At 39.1% G+C, this 13,440-nt stretch overlaps 1 long non-coding RNA gene across 1 annotated transcript; it reads right to left on the bottom strand.

Annotated features, from left to right (window-relative positions):
* Positions 1-443: 443 nt before the first annotated feature.
* LOC130461133 (uncharacterized) lies at positions 444-1,145 on the bottom strand. Its single transcript, XR_008921509.1, has 2 exons — positions 765-1,145; positions 444-675 (listed from the first exon to the last, which is right to left on the bottom strand). It is a non-coding gene; the product is annotated as an uncharacterized lncRNA (long non-coding RNA).
* Positions 1,146-13,440: the final 12,295 nt, after the last annotated feature.

The raw sequence follows: 13,440 nt of genomic DNA, 5'->3' as shown, positions 1-13,440 counted from the left end.
GGTCCTGTCTCCTGGGGTGGGGGGTGATTTGCTTATCTTTTAAAGAAAATGTTTCCCCTAGAGTTTCCAGGTTATTGTGTTTTGTGGATCAAAACTATTTTATTCCTGTTTACTTTTGTTTTACTCTTTGTCAATATTAAACTCATGTTCAATTTTTCAGACAAAAATCTCGAGAAAGGGGCAGAGAGAAGGAAAGGGAACGGAAAAAATCTCGTGATAGATCCCATGACAAGCCAAGAGATCGCGAGCACATAGAGGGTAGACACTATAGACATCATGACAGATGCAAAGACAAGGAGAGGAACGAGATCATGACCGTGAGCATGATAGAGGTAAAATCACCACCTAGAACAAGATATCAATGTATCAACATTTATTCTCTCACTAATCAAACAATAGGGAACGAGATATTGTATCATCCTTCATTCATCAAACCAATCAAATTAGCAGAAATTCAAGATATTATTATGCAAGATTGCAATCTAACAAGAAATTAAACTTAAGCAAGAAAACCCCTAATAAGGATAATTACTCAGAATACAACCTATTCATAAGGTTTGACACCATCACTATGGATTAACACCAGTTGAGTGTTATTATCCCTAAATTGTACTATTATGGAAAGACCAGTTTCAACTTTCCAGCTTCCACCTAACAATTTTGAACACACAATAGCTTCGAACATAAAAACAATAATTTAGAACATATGAATCATTAGTTTAGAACACCAAACACAATTTAGAGGATGATAGAGTTGTTCTTACGTCATCCGACTCTTCTTTCTCTTCAACCTTCTTCTCCTCCTTTGGAGCCTCAACGGCAACAACACCTCACCACCAACAGCAACAGATGACACGACGAATGCATCTCCACCAACAAAAAAAAGATACAGAACATAGTTTTAAATACTGCAGAACAAAAGATAAGTAACTTAGAACATATGCTAACATAGTTCAGAACATTGAATACATTGTTTAGAACACATTGTAGAATATTTATATAGAACATATTGTACATTGAATATAGAACATCTATTTTTCTTTGTTTAAAAAACGAATTGAGAGGAACAATTCGATAAATAAAAATCTAAAACAAAAACAAATCCAAATCAAAAAACAAAAAATAAAATTAAAAAAATCAGAAAATAAAAATAAAACAGACCAATAACAAAATCAGCAATTCGATAATTAAAAAAATAGCTGACGAAATTCAAAATAAAGAAGCAGCTCACAAAATTCAGCAAACGATAATAAGCAATTCGATAATCAACAATTAGATAATTGTAATTCGATAATAATGAAATTAAATTCGATAATATATCAAAACTAGGTCACAAATCGAAAAATTCTCACGCAAAATACACAAATCATAATTGAGAAATTGAATGAAATTGATGAAAAATACCTATAAATAAGCAATCAAATGAATGTATTCGAGAATATAATTGAATTCTGAAGCAAATTTGAAGATCAATTCGACCTTAATTAAGGTTCAGTAATGGCGCAAAAGAAGATATAGAGAGAGAGGAGAGAAAACAGAGAGAGAAAAAGGGGTTAGAGAGAGAAAGAAAACAGGCGTGAAAAGTGATGAGATGGGTTGACTATATCTTCAAAGAATTTACAAAATTGCCATTAATAATCCTTGATTTCAGGCTGTTAGATTAGAAATGATTCAAGGGCCAAGATTTATTCTCACATAGGATTGTGTTCTCACATAAAGGGGGTGTTCTCACATGAGCCTTCCTCTATATATATATATATATATATATATATATATATATATATAGGGTCCCCCTCCAATAAGAAGATCCTTATAATGAGAAGGATGAGAAGCGATCTCGACCATACAATTAAATTTATCCAACGACTCCCTATTCGCGCGTGGCTCGCAAGTCGCAACAATCAATCTCGGTAAGTACTAAGTAATGACATTTGGTAATTTTAACAGTATTGCAGTGTCAGCTATTCCTTCTTTTTCAGGATGCTTCTCATGATTTTAAAAAAAGAAAAGAAAAGAAAAGGGGGATTCTTTCCATTTTCTCTCTCCTCCATTCTCTAATCTCAAACCTCTTGTTTTCTCTGCTCCATCAATGGAAACAATACTTAAATACTTATATTGCTTTGCTTCCTACTTCGTCAATGGCGTCCTTAATCGCACAATCTTGTGGGGCTTTATTTTGTTCGTATTGGGGATTAATTTCAATTGATTAAAATGCATTTTCTCTCTCCTCTTCCTTTATCTGTTGTTTAGGTCTCGAATACCTGACTCAATTGATTCCTACCATATATTCTTGTACTAGCATCAGTATAATGCATTTTCTCTCCCCTTCTTCTGTACTAATTAGTTGATTCAATTCGTGTTTTTGTGGGTTTTCGTTCACTTAAAACAGTGATTTTGATCTAACTATTAGTATTTTTCATTTGCATTTGTAGACAATTGAGGAGACTGAAATAAGAAAAATGGACCGAATTTTAGTAATTGGGGAGTGATTGATATGATCTCATATTGCTGAAACGAAAGAATGGAAATCGCGGTGAAGCACCAATGAGAAACAAATACTACTATCAGACACTTCTTTAGTGTTATTCTTCAATTTGTTCAAGAATATTTAATCGAATAAGAGTATCAATACACTTTTCAGGCTCACGTGTTCGTCACTTCTTTCACCACAATTTACATACACTTTTTACGCAAAGACGAAGATATTATATTATATTAATCGTGATAGCACAATGAAGTCTGTACACAAGTTACGGGCAAAACGCCAAAAACTTGTAGCCCGTAATCACAAAAACTATTAAACTTACAAACCCTAACTTCTATCCCAAAAACAGCTCCCCCTCTCCTGACTATATGCCCATTAACTGATTTCATCTAAAGTAGAAAGGAGGTTCACTAAAACATCCAATTCATTCCTTAACATTTGATGACTCGCCTTGCTGCACTTCTGGTTTCTTCTTGACATTGATCAACTGGGTTGTGACTTTGGTGGGGATTGTACCAAACATGATCTCTGTTGTTATTGTGGTGGAGGGTGCTGCCTCTGGTGGTGGGGGGAGCTCCAAATCAATGAGCTGTGTATGGCGTTGTGCTCCAGAAGAAGATTCACCCATCTCCTTCAAACTGTCTTTTGCTTGTTTCAGCTGCGCCTGATACACCAAGTCTGTGAACGGTGGAGGGTTAAGAAACACTTTATGACCCAATGCCATAGATATTGCATATTGTCCCATACAATGTGCAAGCTTGTTGAACAACCTGGGAAGATGTGAAATAGAAAATGAACCGAACCTTGTCATAAGACAAGCCACATCTTTTATAACTGGAGCCAACTCATGATGATAATAATCTTCCATAGCTGTTAACAACTTAATCAATAGTTCCGCATCAGTCTCCACTTCCAACTTCTGCACCCCATAATCCAGTGCCATTTGCAGACCTTCCCTTAGTGCATACAACTCTGCTGCCAGTGGAGTGATGGCATTGTATTTACTTGCAAATCCAATGTACCAGCTTCCTGTTTCACTTCTAAAGACACCACCACCCCCTGCTTCATCTTTTTCTTTCCAACTGCCATCAATGTTAAGTTTCAGAAAACCAGGAGCTGGAGGCTTCCAAGCTGGAGCCTTCTGCAACCAGTTACCTGCAACCTTAGCCTGCACCATGGAGTTAGTTTCCCTATAGTCCACATAGAAAGCATTATAAACAGAGAATGGCTTGAGCATTTTCAGCTCAAAAACTGCTCTATTACGAGCTTTCCAAATATGCCACACAGCCACTGTAAAAACAACTTTCCAGGCTGTGCTTAAACTAAGATTGTATTGCATCCATTGGTGCCAATTAGAGTTGAAAAAAGATTGTAAGCACACTTCCTTAGCAGCTGAAATACGTTGGAAAATAAAATTCCAAAGGATGCTAGAATCCCCACAGTCTCTAAACAAGTGCAGATGAGTTTCTGCATCACAGGAGCATCTGCAGCATTGTCCAGAAATGGAGTCTATATATTTTGATAAACTATCAGCAACTGGCAAGATTTGGTGAACACAATTCCATAGCAACATTCTATACTTAAATGGTGATGGAATTTTCCACAAAGATTTCCACGAAACTGTATTAGAGCTAACAGAGAAATGAGAAAGGGAATTACAAAGGAGGGAATAAGCAGATTTAATGCTAAAGTTTCCATTCTTTGAATCTATCCAAGTGTAGAAATCTTTTCCTTGAGACACTCTGGCCAATGGGGTAGCTAGAATATCAGTTTTAATAGGATCAGGGAGAATATGCGCCACTCTTTGAAAATTCCAGTTTCCATTTTTAATAATATCACACACATATAAATGTCCCACTGCATCCGGTATATCCCTATTTATTACTTTGTATAATGGTTCAGTTCCGACCCAATGATGATACCAAAACGAAGTGGATCTCCCATCCCCTATTCCAATTTTTATTCCCTTTTTTAAAAGGTCTCGTCCCTTCAAAATATCTCTCCATATCGGGGAATGCCTTGGGTTAGAAGTACAATCAAAAAACGTTCCATTTTTAATGTATTTGTCTTTAAAAATACGGACCCACAGTTTTTCCGACAAAGTTAATAATTTCCAACCCAATTTTGCCATAAAACAAATATTCCATTCTTTTAGCTTTTTTATTCCCAACCCCCCCAATCCCATAGGGATTGTGACTTTATTCCAAGAAATTCGGGCTAGGTATCTAGTTCTATCCACTTTATTCCATAAGAACTTTCGACAAGATTTCTCTAATCTATCAATCACACTATTCGGAATAATATTAGTCTGCATCGTATAAAGAGGGTAGGTACTTAGAACCGATTTAATAAGGGTACACCTTCCCGCCATATTCAATAACTTAGCTTGCCAACCTTTTATTCGATCCATAGTCTTGTCTAGGAGTCCAAAATAGTTGTTTATTTTTAATTTGTGTGGTCTTATATCCACCCCTAAATACTTTCCAAAACAAGTTGAGATGCGAAGTCCATAAGGGTGAGCAATAGTGGTTCTAATAGTATGATTCATTTTTAGTGGGAAAATAATAGATGATTTCCTCATATTAACTTTTAACCCTGACATAGTGCCAAAATCATCAATAGTTTGCATAATAATTTCCATGTTCTGAGAAGTGGCAGACCCAAATAAAAAGTGTTAGGTTATGATACATATGACATTACATAGATCATGCGGAAACAACCATTAACCCAGGACAACATATTATTTACACATAATCATATAGCATAATTTAGATGCATACTCTTTGTTGCGTGCCCTCCCTAGCTGCGCCCGAACCGAACAAGAACAAGTCTTTAGGACTCCAAGTGTCGTCCCTCCGTAGATAGTCCACAGTACGTCCGGATCCGCCTTAAGATTGACCAACTAGAATCGCCCTTAAGGTACTAGAAAATTTCGGCACTTTTATGAGCAAGATGTGTGTTTTAATTTTCTCTCAAAAACTCACTTTTGAATACTTTGAAACTTGTTATAAATTGTGAGCCCTAGCCTCATATTTATAGGGGTATGGAAAAGGAATCGAAATCCTATTCAGATACAAATTAATTAAACCTAGAATCCTACAAGAACTCTAATTTAATTAATTTATCAAATAGAATTAGGAATTTAATCATTAACCGAACTCTGCATGTTTTAGGAAACGTGCACGAACACAAACACTTGCACACACACGCACGGCTGCCACGATGGGCCCCATGCGTGCGCGCGAGCAGCAGCCCACGCAGCGCCCGCGCGCGCTGCGCGCTGCGCGCTGCGCGTGCTGTGCGCGCTGTGCGCGCTGCGCAGCCTGCTGGGCCTGGCCTTGCGCTGGGCCTGGCGTGGCTGTTTGTGCGGCGCGCTTGGCTTGCTGGGCGATGGCCTGGCTTCGTGCTGGGCCTCGTCCGGCAGGCCTCGTCCGATGCTTATTCGTACGATGCGCTTCCGATTAAATTTTCCGATTCCGGAATTCATTTCCGATACGAACAATATTTAATATTTCCGATTCCGGAATTAATTTCCGTTTCGAACAAATATTTAATATTTCCGTTTCCGGAATTATTTTCCGATTCCGGTAATATTTCCGATTCTGACAATATTTCCGTTTCCGGCAATATTTCCGATTCTGGTAATATTTCCATTTCCGATAATATTTTCCGATACGTACCATGTTTCCGTTTCCGGCAACATCTACGACTTGGATAATATTTATATTTCCGATACGATCCATATTTCCGTTTCCGGCAATATCATCGTTTCCGGAGTATTCATTTCTTGCCTGTGACGATCTTAGCTCCCACTGAAACCAAGATCCGTCGGTTCCGAATATTCATAGATGGAGTATTTAATGCCATTAAATACTTGATCCGTTTACGTACTATTTGTGTGACCCTACGGGTTCAGTCAAGAGTAAGCTGTGGATTAATATCATTAATTCCACTTGAACTGAAGCGGCCTCTAGCTAGGCATTCAGCTCACTTGATCTCACTGAATTATTAACTTGTTAATTAATACTGAACCGCATTTATTAGACTTAACATAGAATGCATACTTGGACCAAGGGCATTATTTCCTTCAGTCTCCCACTTGTCCTTAGGGACAAGTGTGCATTTCCTAATTCCTTTGTCGCTCGATGCTTGCTCTTGAACATAAGGTAAGAGTTGTCATCCTTATTACGTCCAGAGGTGTTCCTCGGTTTCAGAGTTCAACTGATCAAATAAACAGATAATCATAGCCTATGATTCATCCGAGCACGGCCATGCATTTCACAGTTTCTAGCTCTCCGAGTGGCCTTGTACAACTTTTAAGCATCTCATCCCGATTTATGGGAGGACAATCCCAATCTTGCGATCTTGAGATTAGACTTCGTTTGATAGGTGATTACCTGAGCGTTGCCTTTATAGCCTCCTTTTACGGTGCGACGGTTGGTCAACGTCAAAGCAACCAGTTCTCAAACAAGTAATCTCAAATCACTCAGGTATTGAGGATTTAGTGTCTAATAATTTAATGAAATTTACTCATGACAGATTTTCATCTCTTACAGTAAAGTTTCATAGGTCTTGTCCGATACTAGTCTTCCCAAAGTAAGTATCTATGCAAATGATTTTGACATTGCCATGTCCACATAGTTCAAGAAACATAACTACTAGTCATCTTGCATTCTAATCGTCTAACGTTTTCTATGCGTCCAATTTTATAGAAAACTCCGATTAGGGACCATTTTCAACCTTTGACATTCAAGTTCACTTGATAGACATTTCTTAGTCACAGGACTGGTCCTGACAGTCTATCTTGAATATATCGTCAAATTGAAGGGACTCATCATTTAATAAACCACAAATTAAATGGAAAAATGAATTCATTTCATTTATTGTGAATGATTAACCAATAATGTTTTACAAAGATTTAAACTCTAAAACTTTAAAACATTAAACAGAGACATCAAAGCCATTCTCCAATATGCTTGATTCCCATAGCTGCAGTGTGCGAGTTGTGCTTCGCCTGCGGCAGAGGTTTAGTTAATGGATCTGATATGTTGTCATCAGTTCCAATTTTGCTTATCTCGACTTCTTTTCTTTCAACGAACTCTCGTAGAAGGTGAAATCTACGAAGTACATGCTTGACTCTCTGGTGGTGTCTAGGCTCTTTTGCCTGTGCAATAGCTCCGTTATTATCACAATACAGGGCTATTGGTCCTTTAATGGAGGGGACTACACCAAGTTCTCCTATGAACTTCCTTAGCCATATAGCTTCCTTTGCTGCTTCATGTGCAGCAATGTACTCCGCTTCAGTTGTAGAATCCGCAATGGTGCTTTGCTTAGCACTTTTCCAGCTTACTGCTCCTCCGTTGAGGCAGAAGACAAACCCAGACTGTGATCTAAAATCATCTTTGTCGGTTTGGAAACTTGCGTCCGTATAGCCTTTAACAATTAATTCATCATCTCCACCATAGACCAGGAAGTCATCTTTGTGCCTTTTCAGGTACTTCAGAATATTCTTGGCAGCAGTCCAATGCGCCTCTCCTGGGTCTGACTGGTATCTGCTCGTAGCACTGAGTGCGTACGCAACATCCGGGCGTGTACATATCATAGCATACATTATTGAACCAATCAATGATGCATATGGAATCCCATTCATTCGTCTACGCTCATCAAGTGTTTTTGGGCACTGAGTCTTGCTTAGAGTCATTCCATGAGACATGGGTAGGTAGCCTCGCTTGGAGTCCGCCATCTTGAACCTATCAAGCACCTTATTGATATAAGTGCTTTGACTAAGTCCAATCATCTTTTTAGATCTATCTCTGTAAATCTTGATGCCCAATATGTACTGTGCTTCTCCTAGATCCTTCATCGAAAAACATTTCCCAAGCCAAATCTTGACAGAGTTCAACATAGGAATGTCATTTCCGATAAGCAATATGTCGTCGACATATAATACTAGGAAAGCAATTTTGCTCCCACTGACCTTCTTGTATACACAAGATTCGTCCGCGTTCTTGATGAAACCAAAGTCACTGACTGCTTCATCAAAACGTATATTCCAGCTCCTGGATGCCTGCTTCAATCCGTAGATTGACTTCTTTAGCTTGCATACCTTTTTAGCATTCTTTGGATCCTCAAAACCTTCAGGCTGTGTCATAAACACAGTTTCTGTTAAAACGCCGTTTAAGAAAGCAGTTTTGACATCCATCTGCCATATTTCGTAATCGTAATATGCAGCGATTGCTAACATTATTCGAATAGACTTTAGCATTGCAACTGGTGAAAAGGTTTCATCGTAATCCACACCGTGGACTTGCCTGTAACCTTTTGCGACCAATCTAGCTTTGAAAACTTCAAGTTTCCCATCCTTGTCCTTTTTCAGTTTGAAAACCCATTTGCTTCCAATGGCTTGGTAGCCATCTGGCAAATCGACCAAATCCCATACTTGGTTTTCAGACATGGAGTCTAATTCAGATTGCATGGCTTCTTGCCACTGCTTGGAGCTAGGGCTCGTCATAGCTTGCTTGTAAGTCGCAGGTTCATCACTTTCAAGTAATAGAACGTCATAGCTCTCGTTCGTCAAAATACCTAAGTACCTTTCCGGTTGAGATCTATATCTTTGCGATCTACGCGGGGTAACATTTCTAGATTGACCATGATTCTCACCAGATTCTTCTAAAGATCTCTGAGTTTCATCCTGAATGTCATCTTGAGCATTCTCTAGAGTTTGTTGTTCGACTCGAATTTCTTCGAGGTCTACTTTTCTCCCACTTGTCATTTTGGAAATGTGATCCTTCTCCAAAAAGACACCATCTCGAGCAACAAACACTTTGTTCTCAGATGTATTGTAGAAGTAATACCCCTTTGTTTCCTTTGGATAGCCCACAAGGATACATTTGTCAGATTTTGGATGAAGTTTGTCTGAAATTAATCGTTTGACGTATACTTCACATCCCCAAATCTTAAGAAAAGACACATTTGGAGGCTTTCCAAACCATAATTCGTATGGAGTCTTTTCGACAGCTTTAGACGGAGCTCTATTTATAGTGAGTGCAGCTGTATTTAGTGCATGTCCTCAAAATTCTAATGGAAGTTCGGCCTGACCCATCATTGACCTGACCATGTCTAGCAAGGTTCTGTTCCTCCGTTCTGACACACCGTTCCATTGTGGTGTTCCAGGAGGAGTCAATTCTGATAGAATTCCACATTCTTTCAGATGGTCATCAAATTCATAGCTCAGATATTCACCGCCTCTATCAGACCGCAGTGCCTTAATCTTCTTGCCTAATTGATTCTCTACTTCACTCTGAAATTCCTTGAATTTGTCAAAGGATTCAGACTTATGCTTCATTAGGTAGACATAACCATACCTACTGAAGTCATCAGTGAAAGTGATAAAGTAGCTGAAACCACCTCTAGCATTTGTACTCATTGGTCCACATACATCTGTATGGATTAAACCCAATAGTTCATTTGCTCTTTCTCCAACTTTAGAGAAAGGTTTCTTTGTCATTTTGCCAAGTAAACATGATTCGCATTTACCATAATCCTCTAAGTCAAATGGTTCTAGAATTCCTTCCCTTTGAAGTCTTTCTAAGCGTTTCAAGTTTATATGGCCTAATCGACAATGCCACAGATAGGTGAGATCTGAATCATCCTTTTTGGCCTTTTTGGTATTTAGGTTATATACTTGTTTGTCGTGATCTAATAAATAAAGTCCATTGACTAATCTAGCAGATCCATAAAACATCTCTTTAAAATAAAACGAACAACTATTGTCTTTTATTAAAAAGGAAAATGCCTTAGCATCTAAGCAAGAAACTGAAATGATGTTTTTAGTAAGACTTGGAACATGGAAACATTCTTCCAGTTCCAAAACTAGCCCGGAGGGCAACGACAAATAGTAAGTTCCTACGGCTAATGCAGCAATCCGTGCTCCATTTCCCACTCGTAGGTCGACTTCACCCTTGCTTAACTTTCTACTTCTTCTTAGTCCCTGTGGATTGGAACATAAGTGTGAGCCACAACCTGTATCTAATACCCAAGAAGTTGAATTAGCAAGTATACAGTCTATAACGAAAATACCTGAAGATAGAACGACTGTTCCGTTCTTCTGATCTTCCTTTAGCTTCAAGCAATCTCTCTTCCAATGCCCCTTCTTCTTGCAGTAGAAGCATTCGGATTCAGAAGTGGGTTGACTGACCTTCCTCTTTGCAGATTTGGCGCCAGTTTGCTTAGTTGGGCTGGCCTTGTTGCCACCTTTCTTAGCATTCCTCTTCTTTCCAGATTTCTTGAACTTGCCCCCACGCACCATAAGCACATCCTGCTTATCACTTTTGAGCGTCTTTTCAGCGGTCTTCAGCATACCGTGAAGCTCAGTGAGCGTTTTGTCCAGACTATTCATACTGTAGTTCAGTTTGAACTGATCATACCCGCTATGAAGAGAATGTAGGATGGTGTCTATAGCCATTTCCTGAGAAAATTGCTGATCCAGCCGACTCATATTCTCAATGAGTCCAATCATTTTAAGAACATGTGGACTTACGGGCTCGCCTTTCTTAAGCTTGGTCTCAAGAATTTGCCTATGAGTCTCGAATCTTTCGACTCGAGCCAGATCTTGGAACATGTTCTTCAACTCACTGATGATTGTGAAAGCATCTGAGTTGATGAACGTTTTCTGCAGATCCGCACTCATGGTGGCGAGCATTAGACATTTCACATCCTTGTTGGCATCAATCCGACGATTGAGGGCTGCCTGAGTGACCCTGTCGCCTGCAGCTTCGGGCATCGCCTCATCCAGGACATACTCCTTTTCTTCCTGCATAAGAACTATTTGCAAGTTCCTTTGCCAGTCAAGGAAGTTTTTCCCGTTCAACTTCTCCTTTTCGAGAATTGATCGAATGTTGAATGAATTGTTGTTTGCCATATTAAAAACTACAATTGAAAAGAATAAACAAATAAATAACCATTCACAGTTTCTCTTAATAAACTTAAATTCTAGCATACATGCATAATTCAATGTTTATTAAGCATTTTATTCAAGTTATGTGTTCCGGCAGGTGTGAATAAAATGATTCCAAGATCCTAAAATCATTGAAGAACTAAGCACAGTTTGTCGACTTAATCCTAGAACATCTTAGGTAAGCAAAAGCCTTTTGCTAATAGTCTAGAAACTATTCTTGGTTGATAGGTACGTCTAAGAACTTATTAGGTAAACCTATCGAATTTGCCACGACATAAAAGGACTCCTTACTTATATCGTTGAGTTTCACCAAAACTAACATGTACTCACAATTATTTGTGTACCTTGCCCCTTTAGGACCAATAAGTAACACCTCGCTGAGCGAAAACTATTACTAGATTGATGTAAAGGATATCCAAGCAAGTGTATATTTTGGCATGGCACCTTTTAACTCAATTTTTTTTAAGTTTGGAACTTAAGGCTCTTACTATGTTGGTTAGATTTTAAGTGAACTAAAATCCTTAATCATGCAACATAATCAAGCTTTTGATCTCATGCATTTTAAGACATATTTAAAACAATAAATAACTTAAAACATGCATAAGATAAATGTGATCTAGTATGGCCCGACTTCATCTTGAAGCTTTGACTTCAAAGTCCGTCTTGAAAATCTCCGTGGGAGGCACCATTTTCTTCAAATAGGATAAGTTATAACTAATTACAACTATTTGATGGTACGCAGACCATATTTGAATTGAAAAATAACTTTGGTACTTTAGACCAATTACATTCAAATTAATGGTACGCAGACCATATTTTCTATCCTATTTGGGCCATACTAGTCACTTCATAACCTGCAAAACAGTACATATACAATATATATACCATTCACCCATTCATTATCATGAATGGCCCACATAGCTGGTTAGTAAAACACATTATGCATCATGTAAACATTTGCAGCAATTAATCAAGGGCACCAATAATCTACCAATTATTCAGTCCTTATTAATTCTAATCAAGTTGTTTTAACCTTAAGGATTTGTAGACCTAATCAAGAGTTTATGACTAAAAAGCGCTCCCACTTAAACCAATAAATTTATATGCTTTACTAATTTTAAACATAAAAATGTATTTCTAGTCCAACCGGAATCATACAAATTTAATTAAAATTTAAAGCTCATATCAATTTATAATTGAATCCAAAAGTTTAATTTAATTTCAGTCGTATTTAAATTAATTCATGATTTTAATTTTAGTAAAATAATTAGAATAAATAAAATTTATTATAATTACAATATTCAAAATTAAAATCCAAGAAAATAATTTAAATTATTAATTTTAAAATTAATTAAAATTACGTGAACTGAAATTTTCAAATTAAACATTCAAAACGATCTTTAATCGTAACGAAAACACCCTACGCGTTGCACGCCCATGGGCCGCACGCACACAGCCATTGCTGGCCATGTGCGCGCAGCCCATGCGCTTGTCGCATAGCTGCTGCATCCCCATCGCAAGCCTCCGCACGCATTGGTGCTCGCTGCGCGCGCCAGCGCTCATCGCACGCGAGTTATCGCTCGCAGTGCGCGCGCGACATCGCTCGCTGGGCGCGCGAGCCATCGCTCGCTGGGCGCGCGACATCGCTCGCTGGGCGGGTGACATCGCTCGCTGTGCGCGCGAGCAATGCTGGCTGTGCGCGCGAGTCCTCGCTCGTTGTGCGCGCGAGCAATGCTGGGCGCAGCGCTCGTGGCACGCGAGCTTGCGCTCGCTGCGCGCGAGGCTGCGCGCTCTTGTGCGAGGCAGCGCGCGTTGTGGCGCAGCTCGCTTGCTGCCCACACGCGACTGCCTTGGCTCGCCCTTCGCCCATGCCCATTCGTCCATTGCTCGTGGCACACGACACAAGGCAGGGCTGCTGCCTTGTGCTCGTGCACTACGCCCTTGCTCATTGCATTCGTGCCGCACGGGCGACGAGCGTCCATTGCTTCGTGCGTGCAAG

Source organism: Spinacia oleracea, chromosome 5 (assembly GCF_020520425.1).
Source record: "Spinacia oleracea cultivar Varoflay chromosome 5, BTI_SOV_V1, whole genome shotgun sequence".
Taxonomy (NCBI): Eukaryota; Viridiplantae; Streptophyta; class Magnoliopsida; order Caryophyllales; family Amaranthaceae; genus Spinacia; species Spinacia oleracea.
The sequence above is the reverse complement of the archived record's forward strand: the minus strand, read 5'-3'. Positions and strand labels throughout refer to the sequence as shown.